The 24285-nt window shown below is 44.4% G+C and overlaps 1 protein-coding gene across 3 annotated transcripts in view; it reads left to right on the top strand.

The window, feature by feature from the left end:
- Positions 1 to 16361: 16361 nt before the first annotated feature.
- The window catches only part of SLX4 (SLX4 structure-specific endonuclease subunit), a 147279-nt gene continuing 139355 nt past the window's right edge, over positions 16362 to 24285 (top strand). For 2 of the 3 annotated variants that reach the window (XM_033963783.1, XM_033963781.1), the window contains exons 1-2: positions 16362 to 16549; positions 20025 to 20172. The gene's annotated coding sequence lies outside the window, so the exon portion shown is untranslated. The remainder of the gene's footprint in view (positions 16550 to 20024; positions 20173 to 24285) is intronic. The other variant, XM_033963782.1, reaches the window with a different exon arrangement.

The following is a 24285-nucleotide window of genomic DNA, read 5'->3' as shown; positions in this document are numbered from 1 at the left end:
TCGCACTAAGATGAACTCTAATAGATGTGGATTGAAGGCCTGACTGAGATAAATGAAGCAAATAATCCAGAACTGAAGTCAAAGAGGATGATTTCGGCTGAAGACGACGACCAGAACACCAAGTCGAGAATCTGGTCCACTTCTGGCCATAACATTGACGAGTGGACGGCTTCCTGGAAGCCAGCAAAACATCTTGAACAGATTGAGAAAAAATAGAAGGATCTGTTATGCAGAAAGGAACCATGCTGTCAAGTGAAGAGACTGCAGGTTGGGATGAAGTAAAAACCCCTGACTCTGAGTGAGCAGAGAAGGAAAAACCGGTAGTAGAAGAGGTTCCCTGATGCTGAGTTGAAGAAGAAGATAGAACCAAGGTTGTTGGGGCCACCGAGGCGCTATGAGAATCATCGTGGCATGGTCCGACTTTAGTTTGACAAGAGTTTTGAGAATCAGAGGGAACGGAGGGAAGGCATAAAGAAATTGACCCCTCCAGTCCAGAAGAAAAGCATCCGCCTCGAGACGAAGAGGCGAGAAAATGCGGGAGCAAAACAGAGGTAGTTTGAAGTTGTTGGGTGATGCAAAGAGGTCCACCCAAGGAGTTCCCCAGCGAAGAAATACTTGACGAAGTGTGGGGGAGTTGAGCGTCCATTTGTGAGGTTGAAGCAGACGACTCAATTTGTCTGCAAGACAATTCTGTTGACCCTGAATATAGACAGCTCGAAGAAGGATGTTGTGAGAAATCGCCCAATGCCACAACCTCAGAGCTTCCTGACAAAGGGAATGAGATCCCGTTCCGCCTTGTTTGTTGACATAATACATGGCTACTTGATTGTCCGTCCGGACCAGGACTACTTGGTCGTGAAGGAGGTGAAGAAAAGCTTTGAGAGCAAGAAAAATCGCTTTGAGTTCCAACAGATTGATGTGACATCGACGATCTGCAGTCGTCCACAACCCTTGTGTACGGAGACCGCCTACGTGGACTCCCCAGGCGTATTCGGACGAATCTGTTGTGAGCACTTTCTGATGAGGGAGATGGTGAAACTGCAAACCTCTGGAAAGATTGGAAGAGAGCATCCACCAGCGGAGAGACTTCAATAAAGGAGTCACTGTTATATGACGAGAAGGCGGATCTAGGGCCTGTTGCCACTGAGACGCCAGGTTCCATTGAGGAATGCGAAGATGGAATCTTGCAAAGGGAGTCACATGAACCGTAGATGCCATATGCCTGAGGAGGACCATCATTCGGCGAGCCATGAGAGTCGACAGGGAAGCTACGTGATGACAAAGGCGTAAGAGAGTTTCTTGACGATTGAGAGTAAGGAAAGCTCTCATGTGAACAGAGTCCAACACGGCGCCAATAAATTGGATCGATATAGTTGGAACCAACTGAGATTTTGGAAAGTTGATATGGAACCCCAGACTTTGAAGAAAAGAAATAGTCTGAAGGGTCTCTTGAGTAACCCCTGGAAGAGAAGGGGCTTTGATAAGCCAATCATCGAGGTAAGGAAAAACCTGAAGACCCCGAGCACGGAGGGCTGAAGCCACCACGACTAGACACTTGGTGAAGACCCTGGGAGAGGTTGCCAAGCCAAACGGAAGAACCTTGTATTGAAGATGAAGGTTCCCCACCTTGAACCGGAGGAATTTGCGAAAATTCGGATGGACAGGAATGTGAGTATAAGCCTCTTTGAGGTCCAGTGAGCACATCCAATCTCCCTGATCCATGAGGGAGTACAAGACTGGAAGAGAGAGCATGCAAAATTTCTCTTTGACTAGAAATTTGTTGAGAGCTCGGAGATCCAGAATGGGTTGCAAATCCCCCGTCTTCTTTGGAACCAGGAAGTATCTGGAGTAAAACCCCAGATTGTGTTCGGAAGGAGGAATCTCCTCCACCGCTCGAAGGCGAAGAAGTGCCTGAGCCTCCTGAAGAAGAAGGGGGAGTTGCGAGAAACTGGAAAGACACTCTCTTGGAGGGTGATCTGGAGGCACCTGAAGTAGACGCAGAGAGTATCCCTCGCGGATGACTGTGAGAACCCAGAGGTCCGATGTAATGGTTTCCCATACAGATGTAAAAAGGGAAAGGCGACCTCCGATGGGTAGGGAGGAGTTGGGATGCAAGGAGGTTGGAATGCTCACCACTGGACCGTCAAAAAGACGGAGCGGGCTTGGTTGGAGTAGGCGTCTGGGACTTCTGAGGACGTTGCTGCTGGGGCCGTCATAGGATAGCGACCAGCAGGAGGCTTGTAAGCTCTAGTCGCAGAAGGTTTCGGTTTAGGCGAAGAAGAGAGGCAAAGGAGCGTTCATGCTCGGAGAGCCGTTTTGTAGCCGCCTCGATCGAGTCATCAAAAAGCTCAAAACCTTGGCACGGCAGGTTCGCCAAACGATCCTGTAAGTTGGGATCCATGTCCACTATTCTGAGCCATGCGAGACGGCGCATGGCCACTGCAAACGCCGAGACCCTAGAAGAAAGCTCAAATGCATCATAAGATGCCTGCAACATGAATAGACGCAATTGAGAGAGAGATTGAAGAATTTGTTTGTATTCAGAAAGGCGTTCTCTGGGCCAGTCTGGGCAAAAGGATGACAACTGCTTCAAAAAGTAATTAAAATAAGAAGTAAAGACATAGTTGTAATTCAAAATTCTATTAGTCATCATTGAATTTTGATATAGTCTGCGCCCAAACTTGTCCATAGTGCGACCTTCGCACCCCGGGGGGACTGTTGCAGACACCTTAGAAGGGTGAGCCTTCTTCAGGGACGATTCCACCACTAAAGACTGATGAGAAAGTTGTGATTTCTCGAAACCTTTGCAAGGAACAGTGCGATACCAAGACTCCAACTTGACGGGATCGCCGTCACAGAATAAGGAGTTTCCATATTCCGCAGGAAAGTCTGCTTCAGCACCGGTGTCATGGGTAGACGCAAAGTCTCCTTTGGAGGATGGGAAAGCTCCATATCCGCCAAATATTCTGGTGTGTACTTGGAATCAGAATGCAAGTCGATGTTAAGAGCCTGGCCCATATCGAAAACAAACTTCGCAAAAGAAGAAGACTTTGACATAGAGGCTTCCTGAGGTGAGGCAGAACGAGAACGAGGCGCCACTGAAAATGATGGGGAAGCCTCGCGTGAATACTGCGAAACTGGCTCCGAATCGAGGCGCAAGGTGATGGAGGATGCTGCACTGCCAGTCAGAGGCGGAGTGGTGGAATGTTTCCGCTTAAGGCTCCGAGACGGAGAAGTGCGCGGAGTGCGAGGTTTTGCAAGAGGAGACAGATCCCGAGGCAAAAATCGTGAAGGTGGAGTCCTCGACCTGGAATGCCTCGATGAAACAGAGGAGGCAACAGTACTCTGAGAGCGAGGCACATGCTTCGAAGGGAGATCCGAAGGCCTCAAGCTCCTCGAGGAAGGGATCTTCAAAGACCTGGAATGATGCTTCGATCGAGGCAAAGACCTCTTAGAAGCACGGTCAGGGGAAGAGTCCGAGGAGGAGACCCGAGATCGAGACCTGCGACGAGGAGACCGCCGACGAGGCACAGACTGCTGCTCAGGCTGGACTTGTGAAGACAGGGTCGAGGTCGGGACCAACTGAGCCACAATTGAGGAAATTTGCGTCATCAAAATTGACTTAAGCATGTCCTCAAACATGGGGACAGAGACCAAGTGACTCGGAGTCACAGGAGGTCTCATGCGTTCCAATGAGGGCGACCTCGAAGGAGAGTATTCCCTTGATTTGGAAGCACGTTTGGAGGACGGTCTAGAAGACGGAGTCGAACCTGGAGCCCCAGGTTGCGAGGTACTAGACTCCGATGGCTTCTTAGGAATGGCACCTGAAAAGGAAGCAGGAGACTTACCCCCCAATCCAGGCTTCGAAGACACCGTGGAGGCCTTCGAGGCCGAGGACCCGGAGGTCTTCGAGGACGAGGCTTGCAGAGGAGGCGAAGCCGAGGTCTTCGTACTCGAGGCTTGCCCCGAAGTGGAGGGTTTCGTAGAGGCCGAGGCCACCGCTTTATCGGGCTCCATTCGAGGGAAAAGCTCGAAGAACCTGTCGCAGCGGCGCTTAAAGGCACGAGGTTGAAGAGTGAGGCAGCGAAGACAATCTTCCGGACGATGGGTCGTCCCCAAGCAGAGCATACACCGACTATGGGGGTCGGTTTTGGAGATAGTCCTGCCGCACTGATAACACCGTTTGAACCCGGTAACAGGCCGGGACATAGAAAGGACAAAGTCCGTGTCGAGAATGAGGGAGAGAGGCCTAGGCCTCAATCTCCCAACCCGATGCAAGAAAATAGAAAAACGAATTGAAACTTTTTTTTTTTTTTAAACAAATGAGAAACACAGCGACCGAAAAGAAAACAAATACTACTCAGCCGCGGTGATGAGAAGGCACAACGCTATGGGAACTAAGTCGACAAGTCTTCTCAGCTCCGCGGAAAACGTTGAACTGAGGATCCTCACAGGAGATGCGCCCCCTAGTTCGGGAGGGAAGGCACGCGCGCATGCGCGATGCAGCACTCGAAAGCTCGAGATCTTCAAGTTTGCTTTCGAGGCTGTCCGCTGCGGGGCTCCGTTGGTGACGTCACCCATGTGTGGGAATATGCTGCCTGCTTGTCCTGGGATAAGGTAAGGTAACCATTGGAGGCAGTGCAGCTTGTACCTGTATATGCAATCTAGTGCTGGAGGTGAGAGCTGAAGCAGACACTGAAGGCACAAGTTTTCCATAAGCAATAATTCTTTATAATACTGAGGGCTTTAAAATAGTACCTGGTCTCTTGCAGTTGATACTTTGATAGTTTTTCGCTTTCTGCATGTTGCACTGCTTTCAGCTGTGTAAAGCTGAAATTATCAGAAGCAATTAAGGAAAGATTTATAAACTATAACGAGTTTTACCTCATGCGAAGTTGTCATCTACTATAATAAAACACTAAGCACGCATACGCACTCTTTTTTTTTTTTTTTTAAATATGTTTATTAAAGGATCAATGCATACGAGAATATACAGAGTATGACCATACAATAGGGACATCATGTACAATAATCAGAGGTGCAGGCAAAGAATGAACAAACATGAATAAATCCACAACATATCAACTCCCATGCAGATCCAATTTGAAATGAAACCCTCCCCTCCAACCCACCCTGTGCACCCGGGATCTCTAACCAGCTCTAAAAGGAGCTCCAATAATCCAAATAGGTTCTAGATTTCCAGCTCGCTGCCCCCCGGCGATGCTGCCGTTCCCACCCCGCCATCAGAGACATATGAGCCCGCCACTGTTGCACTGTTGGCCGCGTTGTACCAATCCAGTGGCGAAGAATTAGTTTCTTTGTGATTCCTAAGGCCACTAAAAGAAAGCGCCGTCCAGGGTCGCTAACACCTGCTTCCACCAGGGGACCTGTGACACCCAACAGCAACGTCTTGTAAGACCAGTCTATAGATAGTCCTATAACGTTTTCCAGCTCCCGAAGCACAGAAATCCACAGGGGCCCTACATGTGAACATTCCAAAAAATGATGTACCAAGGTGTCCCAACGAGCCGGACATCTGGGGCAGCAGTCATCAGGCCATAGCCCCATCTTTCATCCCTTACATCTCGTTAAATAAGATTGGTGCAGAATCTGCAGATGTACTTCCCTCAAACTCACATTAGGGGAGGCAGAGGCACATTCCTGAAAACACCGAACTAATTCGTCAGCAGTGACCTGCTCTCCCAATGCTGAAGTCCAATCCGTTGCCATAGCATCAAGAAACCTATCAGACCGTCTTTCCCTCCCCACTTTATACCACCCCGAGAGCGTGTTAAAGTCAGATGGGGCGGACAAAAACTGGTGATCCAAGGAAGTGAAAGTGGGCAAGCTGCCCTCCGGCGAACGGAGCGCCAAACAATAACTACGCATCTGCAGGTATGCAAACATAGACCCTGCGGTCCAACCCCAGCGGTCCCGACATGCCAAAAAAGAGGGAACCGATCCTGACCCCACTTCAACCACCTGCCCCACAAAGCGACACCCAGACGTCCGAACTGAGGCAAAAAATGCGTTCAACGAACCAGCAGGAAACTTAGGATTGCCCACCAATTCCGTAAAAGGCGAAGGACCCACCGCGCCCCCCAAGGAAGACCACCACCAGCTCCAGGCCATTCGTAAGGGTCGAAGCATAGAAGGGCAGGGTCCCGCCCCATGCCACAGGAGGTTAAAAACTGACACCGGAGCTGACAAAATGTACCAGAATCCAACCGGGGCAAACCTGGCAACTCCCGTATACAATTCATGCACCCATCTCAACAAAGCAGCCACATTGTAAAGACGCAAATCGGGCAAGTTCACACCACCGTGCTCTCGCCCCCTAATCAGTTTGTTATAGCCAATTTTCACCCAGCGGGATCGCCATACAAAGGACGAGACGACCCCCCGATAAGCCTGCACATCTTTCTGTTTAACCCAAAGGGGCACCATTTGTAGTGGATACAGGAGTTTCGGCAAGAGGACCATTTTAATAAGGGCAACGCGTCCCAGGGGCGAGAGGGGAAACTCCATCCATCTCCTACATAGAGCTCGGACTGCATCTAATTTCTCAAGTACATTCTTCCGATATACCACCCCCGGATCCGCATGCAGATATATTCCCAGATATTTGAGCGTACCCTTAGACCATTGCAATGGAAAGGAAGAATCATGCTGCAAAACACACGGGGGGCGGACCGCCAGAGCCTCTGACTTATCAAAGTTAATTCGCAACCCAGAAAAGGCTCCAAACCTCCGTATAAGATCAATTAAACGAGGAACCCCCTCTTCAGCATCTCCCAGAAAGATGAGCATGTCATCCACAAACAAATTAATTTTAAATTCTTGGGAACCCAACCAAATACCACGCAAGTCGGGGCTCTGACGGAGCTTAGCCGCAAGAGGCTCTAGAGCCAAGACAAAAAGCATCGGAGAGAGGGGACAGCCCTGGCGCGTCCCCCTCTCGAGTTCAAAAGAAGAGGTAAGCTCCCCGTTAATCAGGATTTGGGCCGTAGGATGAGCGTATAATGATCGAATCCCAGTCAGAAAGCTCCCCATAATGCTGAACTAAGGAAGAACCCAAAAAAGATAATCCCATAACACTTTATCGAACGCTTTTTCCGCGTCTAGACTGACTATAAGGGCATTCTTCTGTCCCGGGTGTTGCCCAACAAGTCCAGGATTCTGAAGCACCGAAAGCGCCCTTAGCACATTAGCAGATGAATAGCGGCCCGGCACAAAACCTGCCTGGTCCGAATGAATTAAATTGGGCAAAACCCGACCCAGGCGAGCCGCCATAATAGCAGCAAACAACTTGATATCTTGATTGAGCAGAGAAATAGGTCTATAGGATCCCAGCTGATCTTCCGCTCGACCAGGTTTCGGTAGAACCACAATATTAGCGTGAGTTAGTCTATGCGGAGGCAGTTCACCTCTACTAAGAGCCCCACACAGGGCTTGAAAGGGGCCCACCACTCGTATCCCCAACAACTTATAATATTCAGAACCCAGTCTGTCAGGCCCAGGGGCTTTAGCCAATTTTAAGGCCCGAATAGCTTGTTGGATCTCCAACCCTCGCACCGGGGCATTTAACACCTCCCGCTGCTCATGTCCCAGGGACGGAAGCTGTAAGTCCTTAAAGAAAGTCGTCCTCTGTTCTGTGTCACAGGTCCCTTTATCATAGAGAGCCCTATAGTAGTTAACAAAACTCTGCTGTATCCCAGCTTGGGCAGTTATCTCTCTACCATCAGGCACCCGAATCTTTGAAATTATTTGCTTCGGAGCCCTGGAGGTAACCAAAGATGCAAGCAGTTTCCCCGCTTTGTTACCCCAGCGGTGGAGGCGATATTTAAACAATCTGATATCTCTGAGGGCTCTTTCCGCCAATAAGTCATTAATTTGCCTACGTAGGTCAAAATATTGAGATCGAGCTGCCGTGGCACCCGGAGCATGTAAACTCCCACGCAGCGCGGCCAAACGTTGTGTTAAGTCCAACAGTGTCTTATCTTGGGCTCTGCGCTTGCGGGCAGTATACTCTATAATTTTACCCCGCAAGACCGCCTTGCTCGCCTCCCAAAACACCACCTCTGATACATCAGAAGCAGGGTTGTCGTTCACAAAGAAATCCCATTGTTGTTCCAGAAAATCCTTAAACTCATCATCTTCATATAACGTGGGATTCATACGCCAACTGGTAGTCGACCCCTGGGGCCCTGGCCTATCAATGAGCTCCAGCCAAACCAAGTGGTGATCTGACAAAACACCGTCTTCAATCACCACTCGTGGAATACCCGCCAGCAGAGAAGGAGCCACCAACAGGTAGTCCAAACGACTATGAACATCATGCACTAGAGAGTGAAAAGTGAAATCAGATTCAGTAGGATGCAGTGTGCGCCAGACATCAATCAGACCCAGTTGGTGCATCACAAAGTTCACCCCCTTGTGATCACCTCCTTTCAATCGGGGCTTAGGCGGCTTGCAATCAACAAGTGGGTCTGCAGTGATGTTAAAGTCCCCACCTAGTACCAATTGGTATTCAGAAAAAGGCGTCAGAGCCGCTACTAATACAGAAAAAAATCTATGAGAGTATACATTAGGTGCATAAAGAGAACAAAACACATATTTCTTCCCCAAAAAAACTCCTGCCCAAATCACATATCGCCCCTCAGGGTCCTGTATTACTTTGTGCATAGTACAAGGATGCTTTTTATGAAAGAGGAGAGCAACACCTCACTGTCTGGAGTTGTAGGAAGCAAAAGCTACTTCCCCTATCCACTCCCTCTTCAGTTTAACATGTTCTGTCACGCTGAGGTGCGTCTCCTGGAGCATTAAAACATCTACTTTTAATTTCTTACAATATTGAAATAATTTGCTGCGCTTCACCGGGGAATGCAAGCCATCAATGTTAAAGCTGGCAATCTTAACAGAACTCACAGTAGCAGTTGGTAAGAAGTAAGTTCCCCCAGAGACAACAGGCCTGTGGGGCAGCAGCGCCGGCCTCCCAGCCAAACCGGCACGCCACCCACTGAAGTGTCAGAACATTGCTGGTCATAGACCCCCGGGTGCTCCCAAGATGCAGCCCACCCCCCCCACCCCTCCCCCAACAAAACTTCCTGTTCCTTCAGATAAACCCCCCACCCTCCACAGATATCTCCCTTATCCAGTCCCCCCTTCCGTATCCCCTCCCCAACCCATAACCACACTCTCATAACACCAACCCCAGCAGCAAGCAAACACAGATACTCTCACTCCCCTCCCCAAAGCTCCCCCTCCCCCCCATCTACCCCTGTAACCATAAAACAATTACCAGAACTGTCCAGAACCTGCAAAAAAAACAAAGTTTCAAGTTTATCAAGTTTATTAGCAAAATTTGATTAATCGCCTATTATAATCACTAAGCGATGTACATTAAAAAAATATAATAAATTAAAAAAAAGGTTCACAATTTAATAACAAACAATTAACTTAAACAAACATATAGCTTGGAAGGAAAGGATAAAAGTTACAATTATCAATTGGGGTAGAATAGTGGAAATAACAATAGGTAAAGGGACGTAAAAACTCAGCAATTATAAACATGCAATGCTTTAAACGTTAAAGGCATCTCTAAATAAATAAGATTTTAAGGATTTTTTAAATACTAAAATATCTTTTTCTTTACGAATATATTGGGGAAGGGCATTCCACCATAGGGGACCTGTCACAGAAAAAAATGTCAGCCCTTCTTGTACCAATGATTTTCAGGGAAGGAACTGAAAGAAGATTTTGGTTGATGGAGCGAAGTGAGCATTGTGTATTATAGGGTATCAAGAGTCTAGATATGAATTGGGGTTCATCACAGGCTAAAGTTTTAAAGATGAGTAGTATTATTTTAAATGTGATTCTATGACCAATAGGTAGCCAATGAGAATCTATTAACAGCGGAGAAACATGATCGTATTTCTTTGCATTGTATATTAACTTTATTGCGGTGTTTTGAATCAATTGTAATCTCCTTTTTTCTTTCAATGATATGTTAAGAAAGAGGGCATTACAATAATCAAGTTTCGAAATTACTAATGAATGGATTAATATTGTAATGGATTTAGGGGTCAGAAATTTGGATATTGATCTAATACGACGTAATTTAAAAAAGCAGTTTTTAACAGTAAGAGAAATATGATCATGGTAAGTGAATTTTTCATCAATTAGTACGCCAAGAATTTTAACTGAAGGAACTAGATTTAGTGTGGTGTTATTAAGAATGAATGGATTTGACAAAGTTATATCATTTCTCCAAGTAAATAGTACAGCTTTAGTCTTCTTTATGTTAAGAGCTAATTTGTTTGTATTAAGCCAAGAATGAATTATTTCTAATTTGTGATTAATGGATTTGATTTCTTTATCACATTTGGGATCTAAAGGATGTATTAGTTGAACGTCATCTGCATATGCAAATGGGGTAAAACCTATGGATTGACAAATGCTTAACAATGGAGAAAGAAATATGTTAAACAGAAGAGGAGATAAGATGGATCCTTGAGGGATGCCAAATGTAGAAGAATAAATTTTAGACATTTCATTTTTAAATTTAACTGAGGAGGTGCGATCAGCGAGGTATGAGGTTAACCAATTTAGGACATTATCTGTTATGCCTATTGATTCTAATCTTTGTAACAATAAGTTATGATCTATGGTGTCGAACGCTGCTGAGATATCTAAAGAGAACAAGATGACTGATTTGTGATGGTCTAAATGATATTGAATATTTGAAGTTAGCCCTATTAGAGAATATTCTGTGTTGTGAAATTTTCTGAACCCTGTTTGGTTTGGATGTAATGCATTAGTGCTCTCTATGAAATCAGAGAGTTGATTAAATATGAGTTTTTCTGTAAGTTTTCCCAAAAAAGGCAGATTAGCTATTGGTCGATAATTAGTTGGATCATTTATGCTGATATTGTGATCTTTGATGATAGGAATGATGGTCGCAGTTTTCCAAAGGGGGGGAACGGTTGCTGTTATGATATGTGCAGGGACATATAACTAGAGACATACAACTGGAGACCTGGAAGGACAACAACGTAGTCCCCCTCAGAACCAAAATAAGTTCCCGGGGAGGGGAGGCAGTCCTGCCGTAAAGATCCCCGTTGCAAGTGCTCCCCGAGAGGTCCCCTCCCAATCAAAAAAACAGAATCAAAAAACACAGTCTCTCACAAACAGTCCCACACGCAGAGACCGGAGACATCAGCAGGGACCCCAAGGGGCCTCTCCCCTCGAGATAGAAACATAAAGATGAAAAGGGGAACAACACAGCTCCGTCAGGTCCAGATCGTCCAGAAGGTAAAGATCGGTCGAGACTTCAGAAGAGGCCTACTGGGCGGGAAGGCTCTCGATGAAGCGCTTGAGTTCCTCCGCCTGGGACACAGTGAAGGTGCGATTTTCATGGGTCAGGCGCACCTTAGCTGGATATAAGAAAGCAAATTTTATTCCCCTTGCGACCAGCTGCGAACAATATGGTGTGAAGGTTCTGCGCTGTTCAGCCACCTTAATAGAGAAATCTTGGAAGATCAAAATCTTGGCACCCTCATATTCCAGAAGCCGGGACTTCTTAAATAGCTCAAGCAGATGGGCTTTGATAGCATAATTATGAAAGCGGGCCAGCACAGCTCTCGGTTTACCAGCGCTCTCGTCGCTGTCCCACTCGGTGGACTCGTTCCACCACCACTGGGCCCGCATGCTCCGGGAGGCCCAACTCCTTCGGCAGCCACTTCTCCACAATATGGAGGAGCTCAGGGTCCTTAACAGACTCTGGAATTCCGATGATCCGGAGATTCTTCCATAGGGCTCTATTTTCCTGATCTTCAACTTTCTCCATGAGCTGGCCAACTCGAGTTTCCAGCAGGTCTAGCCTCCCGTCTGCTACCCCAGCACGATCCTCCTGGGCCGACACCCTCTGCTCCACGTACTGCAGCTGAACAGCTTGTCCCGCCAAGGTGTCCTTCAGTTCATCCATAGAGGCATGCAGTTTAGCTAGTTTGTCATCTAGCAACTGTGACAAATGCCTCATGGACACCTGCAGCACATCGTCAGATCGATCCGTCGGGACGTCGGTTTGCGTGCCGGCCATCTTGCACGCTGGGCTCCCACACTGCTTCGCCGGCCGAGAAACTTTCGGCGGCATGCTTTCTGCGCCTCTCCGAACCGCAACAATGTGCCTCTGCACTAGCGCCTGCACTGGCGATCAAAAAATTAAAGTTTCACCCGACATGGGCGGCGATTAGGGGGGAGAAACCGGGAAGTCGGAGCGGAGCTCTGTGCACGGACGTCCGCTCAGGAACCCGCCATCACGTGACCCCACGCATACGCACTCTTACCTGCGTGATCCCTGATTTGTATGTCCATGGCAGGTAAGAGTATACATGCGCACTTAGGGTTCTATTCTAACGACCGGCGGCAGGTAACATGCCGTGACTCCCCCCCCCCCCGGCGCCGACCCTACCCGGCACAACCGAAACCCCCGTTGACCCTCCCAGCCAAACCTCCCATCACGAGACGAACACAAACCTCCTGGCTCCAGCAGTGTCTGAGGCACAGTAAACACGCTGCTTTGTGTGCTACTGGTCTGATTTCCTCTGCCGCATCCCTGATGACATCATCAGAGACACGGCAGAGGAAATTAGGGCAGTAGGACGCGAAGTTGCGTGTTTACTGTGCCTCAGACGCTGCTGTTGCCGGGAGGTTTGTCTGCTGTCTAGCGGTGGGAAGGTCAACGGGGGTTTCAGGTGTACTGGGTACGGTCGGCGTGGGGGGGAGCGGGTTAAATGGAAAAATGCTGCTCAGGGGGATGGAATGGAGGCAGGTAGGCTGGCATCGGGGGGTGGGGGTGGGACAAAGTCTGGAAGATAGTGATGGGGACATAGGAAGGAGATACTGGGGGCACTAAGGACACAGTACGGAGGCACTGGGGGCACTAAGGACATAGGGAGAGACACAGACAGAAAAAATGACAGGCAGCGTCCAAGGAGAGAGAGAAAAAAAAACAACAACAGACAGACATCTACTCTAGCACCCTTGAATGTAACGGGCTTACACACTAGTTTCTTTAATAAGGCATTAACTATTTCTTCTGTGGCCCTGCAAAGGGTTTGAGTTTGAGACTGCTGGTATACAGTATATTGAAAAGTGTAAACAAAACAAAACTGCAGAGTTGTACACGATGCAGGAAAATTTTATTTTGACAAATAAATCTTATCTAAAAACCTTTTACCAGGCAAGGGACCCAACACGGTCCGTGTTTCGGACAACCTTCATCAGGGGTCCTAATAGGTACAAATACAATATTAAAACAATCATATAAAATATAATAATAAAAAAATGAATATAAATATTGTGTGATATGATGATCCTATTTGTGCTTAAAATAAATGTGTGAAAAGAAAAAATGAAAAAGACAAAGAGAACTCCATGCATAAATATAAAAAGTATATAAAATATACGTATAAAGAAAGAAAACATAAAAGGTCCATATTTTACATAAATAAACCAAATAAAGTGTAAAGTTTGATTAATCCTAATGGACCAAAGAAAGTCAAATAAAAAGAGAAAGAGAGGAAGGAGTGTAATCAGTATGGAATAAAGTGAATATCGTGAAGTGTGATAGAGACATGGGCCAGGAATAAAAAGAAAAGAAAATAGAAATTTAAATGTACAATACATACCATGGTAAAAAAGAAAAATTTTGTCACAGAAGAAATGTCACAAAAAATGTGTCACAAAAAAAACTGGAGAAATAGCTATCAAGGGACATAAAGAGAAAAGCAAAAAGCATATAAACATGGAATCATCTTAGACATATATCATGACCAAAAAAGTAATAAGAAAGAATTGAACAAAATAATATATATAATATATAAAAATTAAAATATATATATTAGTAATGAGTCAAACAATTATCATAAATTGTCATATGGATTGAACAAACACAAATAAAAATTGACTAAACAGACGGCAATAAGCCTAAAGTGAACAACAATGAATATTTTTAACACCAACAAAACATATCAAGTGATATTTAGCTAAAGGAAACAAACAGTAAAACAATTTAAAATTCAGAAATACTCATCAAATAAGAGATATTATAGGAAATATAAAGCCACCTCAAAAGCTATTGCATAATAATACTTTAAAACAAATGAATCCATACGGAAATACAGTTTTAAGGCTAGCTGCAAACAGATTCAAATCTGCAACCGTAGTTAAAGGTGAATGCCACATAATATAAAGTGGGTAAACGCTAGACAGTGGATAAAAAATATGGGCGGCAGCTAAGTATATAAAAAGAAATAGCAAGAATAAGGAGCATGAATCGCCAAGATATTATGAAAAACTTACCGTTCGGTAGCACGCCGAGATTCGCCAAAACTACATTCAAAGTCCGTCACAGTAAAAATTGCTGTGAAGTTTCAACAGGCTATAAACGAGCTGGAGCCGTAAAGAAAGGTCAAAAATGTTGTGAAAAATAAAAAATAAAAAAACATCGGATCGATTATGTGAAGGACTGAAACATACTAATACCGGAAAAAACTAAGTATTATAAAGCAACAAAGAAGATCCTTAATACATATAATAAATTTTATAATAAATTACATGAGAGATATACATAAAAAACTAAGAGTAAAAAACGGAACTAGCCAATCAACATAATTGTGGGCGTGTCAGTTTAGTAGTATGTAGAGCTAAAAAAAAAAGGGGGGTGGGGGGAAGAAAGCACCAAACCATCTGAGTTGCCTTAAATTGGCTGCATCGATCTGGCAAATACATTAAAAAAACGAATATATATAAAAAATAATAAGAAACATTTATAAAAGATGTATATTGAGGAAATATATTATTGAAAAATAAGATTGTTGAAAAATAAGAGAGATGTGTATTTCTACATAATAAAAACTATGGACGGCCTTATAAAACACCATTATCATAAAATAATTACACAAAATAAGTATAATAAAAGACCTATAACAATAAATGAAAAATACTGAATCATAAAAACAGATATGTATATAAATTATTAAAATTAAAGGAAAGGACGATAGTCTATTTCTGCATTGAGACCTGCAGGTATAATTGTATTAAGTTCAAAAATAATCCTTTGTTCTGTGCTAGCAGAACATTATCAATGTCACCACCTCTCCAATTCTTTTTGAAAGTTTTAAAAACCAGAAAACGCAGTTCATAATCCGCTTAGAACCGCAAGGCACAAGCGGAATATAAATCACTAATGTAATGTAATGTAATGTAATGTATGTGAGAAATCCTTCCAGTGTTGGACTAAAGGTGCTGTTATAATCTCTCTCAAAATACAGCTCCTATGTTCTATAATTATTGTTTTGATCTTCCTCTTGGTCTTACCCACATATAAGAGATCACATCTGGACATCTGATGATATAGATAACATGCTGAGTATTACAGTTATTCCATACTGATTACACTCCTTCCTCTCTTTCTCTTTTTATTTGACTTTCTTTGGTCCATTAGGATTAATCAAACTTTACACTTTATTTGGTTTATTTATGTAAAATATGGACCTTTTATGTTTTCTTTCTTTATACATATATTTTATATACTTTTTATATTTATGCATGGAGTTCTCTTTGTCTTTTTCATTTTTTCTTTTCACACATTTATTTTAAGCACAAATAGGATCATCATATCACACAATATTTATATTCATTTTTTTTATTATTATATTTTATATGATTGTTTTAATATTGTATTTGTACCTATTAGGACCCCTGATGAAGGTTGTCCGAAACATGGACCGTGTTGGGTCCCTTGCCTGGTAAAAGGTTTTTAGATAAGATTTATTTGTCAAAATAAAATTTGCCTGTATCGTGTACAACTCTGCAGTTTTGTTTTGTTTTGTTTGCTCTGGTTTGGTTTTTCACTGCAGACGAAGTTGGACTTTTTGGTTCCTTCCTTTTTTTTGCTTTATTGAAAAGTGTAATCACCGCCCCTGCTCCTGGCTACGTCAAAGACAAGTGACCAGGCGAGAAATCTGGACCCCTTTAAGGGAAGGATGCCGGGGACAGGAAGGGGTGATGGGTTGGTTGTTGAGCGACTGCTTCCTCTGCTTTGCCTTTCTTCGCAGTTGATCATTAATATCTCCGGTCGGCTTCGAGCTAGATGACGTCCCCGTGTTAGGGTTCTCAGGGGCAGAGAGGTAAAGAAGTGGAAACCCCGAAGGAGAGCTACGATTCACCGTGCCTCTCGCGCGCATCCCAGCAAAGCACAGCACGAGCCTCCCAGAATCACCCAGCCTTCCTAGAATGTCACAAACCCAAATTTATACACGCTTAGTAGTTCCGACACTTCACGCACGCTGCCTTCCCCCTGCCGCGCCCCGCCCCCCTCTCTGCCGCAGCTTCCTGTTTCCGGCGGCCAGGTTCGGACAGTGCCTGGGGGGAAGCTTCTGGGCTGTTAACGGTTGTGATTGGGTCAAGTTGCTGGTGATTTTGAAGACAGGTTTTGAAGGTTGAGGGAGAGATGCAGGGACTACAAACGGGGGGTAGGTGAGAGGTAAGATTTAAGATGCTGGACGGGGAAAGCGGAAAAGGGAGGTGTTTGGTCTGTGAAGGTAGCCAAATGCATGGGACTTGGTATTTCTCAGCTGGTGGCTCTCAACGTTTTGCTGGTATTATGCCTGGAAATTCAGTGTCGGGCCACGTCTGGGCTTTAGCATTGAAGTTCCAGGTTTCTGGAGCCGGCTACACCATTGCTGGTTAAGTGCGATATTCAGCACTTCACTTGCTACAGGGCACCACAAGAGAATGACACGGGGACAAAGTTTGTCCTCGCTCTGTCCCTCTCCACGGACTCGGTTCTTACTTGCACATGCCTCAGACACTTATGCTTTTATATTTAAATCTTTTTATTAAAGTATAAAAAGGGACAATATTCTGTACAACTGTTTAAACAGAGCCTTCCATTTCAACCTTCTCAAAAATTCAATTGCCTGTATTCCTTCATCCTCTGGGAAGGTAATTTGCTTGCCTTTCAGACACAGGTGTAGAAGAGAACCTAAACTGTGTAATAGGGTTTGATCAGGAAAATAAATGACTATGAAATATTGAAAATGCTCCTTGATGCCAGCAACGATGTATTAATCTGTTCCAGAAACAGTAAGATGCTTGAGCAGCTGGACACATGAAGGAAGGAAGTTACAGATGGTAGGAGTCTGATCAGCAGACAAGACTCTTGTTACCACATGGAAGATAGAGGAGACACAGATGATGTCATTTAACAGTAGTTTATTTAAATCCAAAAGCAGCTTCTGAAGTTTTTTTTAAATCACTAAATTCAGTTGCCAATTGTCCAAGATGTGTTACATTTTTACACATGGATATTAGTCTCAAGTTGTAAGAGAATGAGATGGGGACAAAGTTTGTCCCTGCTCCTATAGGCTCTGCCTCGGTCCCCATTTAGCGTGTGCTAATGTGGTAGTGCCCACTGATGAATTCCCTCCTTACTGTGCTAAAGCTACACAAATAAAATATTAGCTGAATATTTGGTTTTTGAGTTTTCAACTAGTTTTTCAGCTCTTCCTTGTTTTATGTGATTGGAAGCTCTATTAGTAATATTTGCAATACATAACAGACTGGGGGCTCCTTTTATGAAATTGCACAGAGCATTTTAGTTCATGCAGGTGAGGTAAATGCTCCAATGCTCATTCAGTTCCTGTGAGCATCGGAGCATTTACCTCGCTGGTCCACACTAAAACACTCTAAAAAAAAAAAAAAGGGGGGGGGATCTCAATGCAGTGGTATAGTAAGGGTAGGAGGCGCCCATGCGTTTGTGCCCCCCGTTCTCTCCTCTCCACATCCCCCCTCCCTTTCCTGTTCCCCATTCCACACTTGCACTCTCCCTCCCCCTCCCTCTGTACCACTTAATTTTCACTAGTGCCAGAAGCTTCTGTAAGCATGCTCCTCGTGCCTATGTTGGATTTCTCTCTGACATTACTTCCTGGCCCCATGACTCGGAAGTGATTCAGAGGGGAACCAGGCTGGTGTGTGCAAAAGGCAGAAGTTGCTCACACTAGCAAAGATAATATGAAGGTATGGGGTGGGGGAAGGGATGGCAGGGTGGAGAGGTGCCAGTGCCCCAACCGACTTGGTGCCTGGCGATCCGCACCCCCTTACAATGCCACAGATAAGGACGCACAATAATGGACCCTTTCATTAAGCTATTACATAACTGATTTCTTATTTTAGTATTGTAATAGTTGTTCTTTAATTACAGGCATCCAATAATGTCTAGTTTAAACAACAAAAAAAGACACCTTAGACTCAGGGGGTTGGTATTTCCCACTGGTTCAAGACTTGTATGCCTTTTACACTAGACAGGAAGTTTAAGTTCTTACCTTGATAATCTTCTTTCTGGTAGAAAGGCATAAATTTCATTTTGCCTGTTTACGTTCTCAGACAGATATGTATTTCCAGCTATTTGGTTTTCTCCTGTCAGACAGGCCAGAAAAGTGATGCGTTAACTCTTTATTGCAAAAAGGCAAGTGAGAGACTTTGAGAGCTACATAAGTGTTAGTGGTGGGTATACTCAGGAAGGTGGCTTGTTTCCACCTTGTTTGAGTTATGTTCCTATTGGCATAGATCTTTTAGAAATATCCTGAAAATCTTCCAAAAATGCTGTAAGATTATGGGTTTCAGGACCACTCATACCCTAATACTGTACTTTCATTTTTGTAGGAATATAATATATTCTAGAAATAACAATATTTTTAGCATTTGTAAATTTCAGGATATCAGAAAAATAATATTTCTGGAGGTAGCAAATGTGTCATGGGAAAATTAAGAAATATAAATTTTTAGCTCGACTGATTTTCCGTCAATTCAAGTTTCCTGTGAAGTACTAGACTGTCTTTAATAGTAGACTGACTAGTAAATTTCAAATTATTAACGTGAGTATCCAAGCTAAAAATAGATTCCTCTAATTTACTAGATTTAAGATCCAGTTCTCCAATCTTCTCAGCTGCAACTTTGATGAAGGAGCATAATTGGGATACAGTATCCTTCAGCATGGATTCAATTCTAGAAACAATAGATCAAGCATCTTTCAATGAAATGTCAGAATCCATGACTTTAGCTGGATTTGCAGATAGTAAATCCATCAAAGATATGGGTTTAGGTAAAGGTAATTCATAAGAACCAGCTATTCCAAGGACTGGATCACTAAGCTTCTTTTCCTAAGTATTAATAGTCTCTCTTTATTCCCACTTTGATATTGGAAGAAGAGGCTAATGGATGAGGAGGTGTGGGTCTTCCTCCCTCCTCTTCAGATCCTGAAAACTTGCTTCCTACTCAGCCCTTACAAGAGGAATCTATTCCATTATAGCCTGAATCACTCTCTGAGCACAGTGTAGGGAATTTTTCTCCAGAGTTGGTGCTGCTTCTTCATAACACTTTCCTAATAAAGCAGTCTCAGCTACTAGTGAGAAACTTTAGGCAAGCAAAGCTTCCCTTTTTAAGAGGCCAAGACTTGGGGAATTAAATGGTTCAGACCCTCAGGTCTGTCCTGTCTGAAGATTTGGTGTTGGAGAAATGGAGCATAGCTAGTGTTGTGCCAAAAGGTTACTTGAATGAGTCTTTGGAAGAAGATGGGGTCTCTCTTACCGAAGGAGATAACCCTTTGGTGGTTTGACTCTCCTAGAGAAAAGGTTCCTGGTAAGATTACACAGGCACAGGGGTGCTATGCATAGCTAATGGACCCAGGCCTTCCTGCTACATCAAGCTATTCAAACCATTAGTTCACTGGAATGGGGTACCCTGAAATCAGCTCAGAGTAGGAACAGCAATGGGCAAGATCTACCAGTTGCTTTGGGAAGTATTTTTTTGCCCATTCAATGGATTCTCATGATTTAGAGTGATATTTAAATGGAGTCCCAAATTCCTTTCAGGACAAATTTTAGTTTTTATAAGTATCTTTGACCACTGGTCTGACCCAGCAGCGGCAATTCTTATGTTCCATTTTTGCTTTGTTACAGGAATACTGGAGAGTTGTGTCTGTGCTCCTAGTTCTTAAGTTCCTGTATCCATCTGCTGGCTGATGGACACCACCTGTACATTCTGGACACTGGTCTGTTTTGGGGTTCAAGGAAAGACAATTAACAGATGAGAACAAAGGTTTGCATGGTAGGTGGTTGGTGGCTGAACACTGTCTTAAAAGCCCATAGAAACATGGAAAGTCGAGTGTTCAGGTAATAATTGCGCTGGTGTTGGGGTATGTTTAGATTATTGTGGGCTTTGTCATTTGACATGTAAAGGGAGCCTAATATAAACTACAACATAGGAGAATTAAGTGCAGTGAATGAAGAGAAGAAAAACTGTCTTGCCTAGCTGCCAGTCGTAAGGATCATAGTCAGTGGCTGGCAACTGTTTTAGCCTTGATAGTGTAGACTGGGATGACTGAGAGGTTTGTTAGTACTGTATTTTTTCTGTCATCATCTAATGTTGTTAGTTAATTAAAAAAACCTTTTATGTATATCTGGCAACTAACAAAGAAAACAGAATATAATTTTGATGGAGAATATCAAAGCACATAATTAAGACATGTTCCAAGGACAAGAACAGCTTAGAAGTGAATAATTTGGGAAAGGCTAGTCTGAAAATGTGGGGTTTTGAGTGTGGCCTAGAGGATAAGATGGGTCAAGGATGTGGTAAAAAAAAATCCTTGGAATAAGATATATTTCCCTCTAGACCTGTTCTTATCCTATTGGGTAAACCACCAGATCAGTTGAGCTCTTTTGAACATTTGGATTTTATACAACAACTTTTGTTGGCTGCAAAGCTTTGCTTTGCACAAAAATGGAAAGATCACAGTATTTCTGGCTGGATAAAATCTGGCATATTGCTTGAATGGAAAAACTAATATGGCTTCAAAAATACAAATTACGGAAATACAAATTGTTTTGGGCGTCTCTTTCAAAGTACTGCAATGTCGCTAAATTTCTCTTAAATGTCCCGAATTATTTATACTCTCCTTTATCCCACCATAAACATATATTCTTTCTTCTTTTTTCTTTCTCCTCTTTTATTTTTCCTATGGTCTCTGGAGTATTGTTGCTGTTCTAACATTTACATGCAACCTTTTTATGGTCCATTTCTTGGTTTCTGAGCTTGTTGCTTGATTACGGTTAAAGACTTGATATTCTTATACTTACATGTTTGCTCATTAGTTATGGTCTGTATATTTCTTGCAACCACAATTGTAGTTGTTATTCAAGCTGTGTATTTGGCATGTGTATTACAATTGATAATTCAGTATATATTATATTTTCTTTATACTACAATAAAAAAAAATTATTTGAAATAAAAAAGAATCCTTGGAATGGAAAATTAATTGGTCTATCGATCTTTGATCTAGTAAAGAAGAGCGATTGAAAAGTAGAAGTGACTTGACTTAGCAAAGTGACAGAGGAATCCTCCTGGTGTTTTGTTAGGTTTTTTTAATAAATAGCAATAAAAAATATCTGGAATATATTTTTAGTTTTATGGTATTTGAGATTCCTTATTCTTTACATCCAAGATAAGGTGTGGGGGAGGGGCCATCCAAGACAGCCCAAGATCTACAGATTTGTCTGGTTTTCAGCATAGGCAAAAAATGTCAATGAGTTTGGATTTAGATCAAGAATGTGTAAATATGGGGATTCTATCAGGGCTGTGGAGTCAGTACAGAAAGCCTTTGACTCTGTCTCCTTTATTTTTATATATACAGTTAACTCCGCTTAAGTGCACGGCGTCGACTGTATACATAGGTGTTGTACTACATGCAAGGTGTGGCCTCTTGGGATTTTGGTTTAAATTTGTGTATTAATTTTGGTCAGTTATTATGGATTTGCCATTTGTGTTGTGCTTGATTTTTCTGTGCAGCATTTTGCAGTAATTTGGCTTGTTCGGCTGTCTCGATATTGGAGGAGACATTTGGGAGGGGAGGGGAGACAGGGGTTTTGTTGATCCTTGTTTTGTATTTGTGATTTATAGTTGTACAGAATATTGTTTCTTTTTATACTTTAATAACATGATTTCAATATAAAATCTTAACTATTTGAGGTTTGTGTGGATGGGATCAGACAGAGTTCGTGGGGGACAGGGACAAATTTATCCCTATATCCTTCTCTAGGTGCCACTTTCATTAATATAAACATCATAAAATATATTACATTTTGTAATCATTAAAAAGCTTGATATCAAGATATATTCTAAAAGTAAAATATATCCTAAAAAAAATGGGTTTTCTTTAGCACTCTCCAGACCAGTAGAGGTTAATCTTTACAAATGGGTATATATCCAATCATGACCAGCAGGTGGAGACTGAAAACAAAACTGTGGGACAGTATATAATATACTCCCTTCTCTATTTACCTCAGTCTTCTTTCAGTCTCCAGCAGGTGTTGAGTGATCTGTACCCATCTCCCTTGGTAGGGCTGTTGGAATTTGTTTAGGGGGTTTCTAGTCCCTGTTTTTGGCCGGACAGAGCTTGGGCGGGCCCTGTTTGGGGGTCCGTCCGACCTCGGGGGTGTCAAACCCAGCGGGTCTCGAGCGGGGTCCCTCCCCCCACTTCCTCCACCTCCCCACATTTTTCTAGAGGAGCCTCAGCAGTAAGCCTTGCCCCCTAAATCAAGCAAGGCATATTGCTTCGAGAGCCTGTGGAGTCTGTTCTGTAAAAAAAAAAATCCTGAGGTAGTGCTGGTCTGGAGGGTTGTTTCCCTTTAAGAAAACTGTATTTTACAGTATTTTTTTCATCTAACTGGCACTTTGTTTCTAGCTAGGTCGCGTATGGAGCAATTGTGCCCTTCTCCGGGGGAGTGGGACACAATTAGGTCCAGCCGCGAGGCACTCGCGGCCGGCCTGAACTCGGCGGTTTGGGCCGGTGAGGTGGTGGAGCTCCGTCGGCAGCGGCTGCAGGCGCCCAGAGCTCCCCGCCGATGGTGCCTCGCGAGTCGGCTGGGAGCAGTGGGGAAGCCCGGTCTTCCCCAACCGCCCACGGAGGGATTCCCCGAAGGATTCCCTCTCAGCTGATTTTTTGACAGCTGATGCCGACTTGCCTGTTTTAGCGGCTGGGACTGTTCAGGCTTCTCAGCCGCTACAGGCTATGGAGGGAGCATTTTTGGCGGGAAAGTTGCCATTTTCACAGTCTGGCCCCTCCATTTTGTCTTCCACCTCAGGTGACCTTCCCCCTGTATTGGAAAAACAGGGGCAGGTTTCTGCTGGGTCCCCTGCTGTGGCAGGGAGTTCCTTGGGACCCTCGGGGGGGTTTTCCCCTGATTTCTTTTTTTTTCTTTGTGCAAAGCCTATTTTCAGGCGGCTGGGGGTCCCGGATGCGCCCAGGGGGTTTTGGGGAGTGGGGTTTCCTCCGCGCTCCCTGCGGCTTTGCCTCTCTCGTCTGTTGTGGCGTCCCCTCCTCCTCCCTTGTCCAAGCGTCCGCGGGTGTCTTGGGACGAGGATTTATGGTCTGAGGAGCGTGTCGGTTTGGATGAGGACCTGGACCCTTTTGAGGATTTCCAGGACCCTCTCGAGGGGACGGCCGCTGTCGGCGGGTTGTTGGGTTTCCCATCCTCCGGCGAAGAGGTGTCCGTGGTGCGCCTTTTTCAGAGAGATGAGCTACCGGACCTGATTCCACAGGTTTCTTCGGTGTTGCGTTTTGAGGATGCGCCGCCGGAGACTCCGCGGTTGGGGGACCCTCTGCTTCGGGAGATCCGTACCGTTTCCCGCTCTTTTCCAATGCATCAGGATATTCGGGATATTGTACTGGAACAGTGGAAAACGCTGGAGGCGCCGTTTCGTTTGGCACGCGTCATGGCTCGTTTGTATCCCATCCCAGAGGGGGATCGGGCTACTTTAACATCGCCAGTCGTAGACACGGTGGTCTCGGCGATTTCTAAGCGGCATACAGTGCCTGTTGAGGGCGGTTCTGCCTTGCGGGACTCTGAGGAGCGCAAGTTGGAGAACATTCTTAAGCAAAATTTTCAGGTCTCTGCCTTTGGGGTCCAGGCGGCTATTTGTGGGGGGCTGGTGGCTCGCGCCGTGTTTCGGTGGGCTGAGCGTGTCCTGGATCGGGAGTCTGATGACTGGTCTTTGGTGGATCAGGAGGTGGCGAAGATTGAGATGGCTGCCTCGTTCCTCTCAGATGCTCTTTATGACTTGGTGCGGATCTCGGCTAAGTCTATGGCCTTTGGCGTGGCTGCGCGCTTGGTCGGCGGATGCTGCGTCCAATGCTAAGCTTACTAAATTTCCCTTCCGGGGGTC

Source organism: Geotrypetes seraphini, chromosome 11 (assembly GCF_902459505.1).
Source record: "Geotrypetes seraphini chromosome 11, aGeoSer1.1, whole genome shotgun sequence".
NCBI lineage: Eukaryota > Metazoa > Chordata > Amphibia > Gymnophiona > Dermophiidae > Geotrypetes > Geotrypetes seraphini.
Note: the sequence above shows the minus strand (reverse complement) of the source record. Positions and strands in the feature narration are given on the sequence as shown.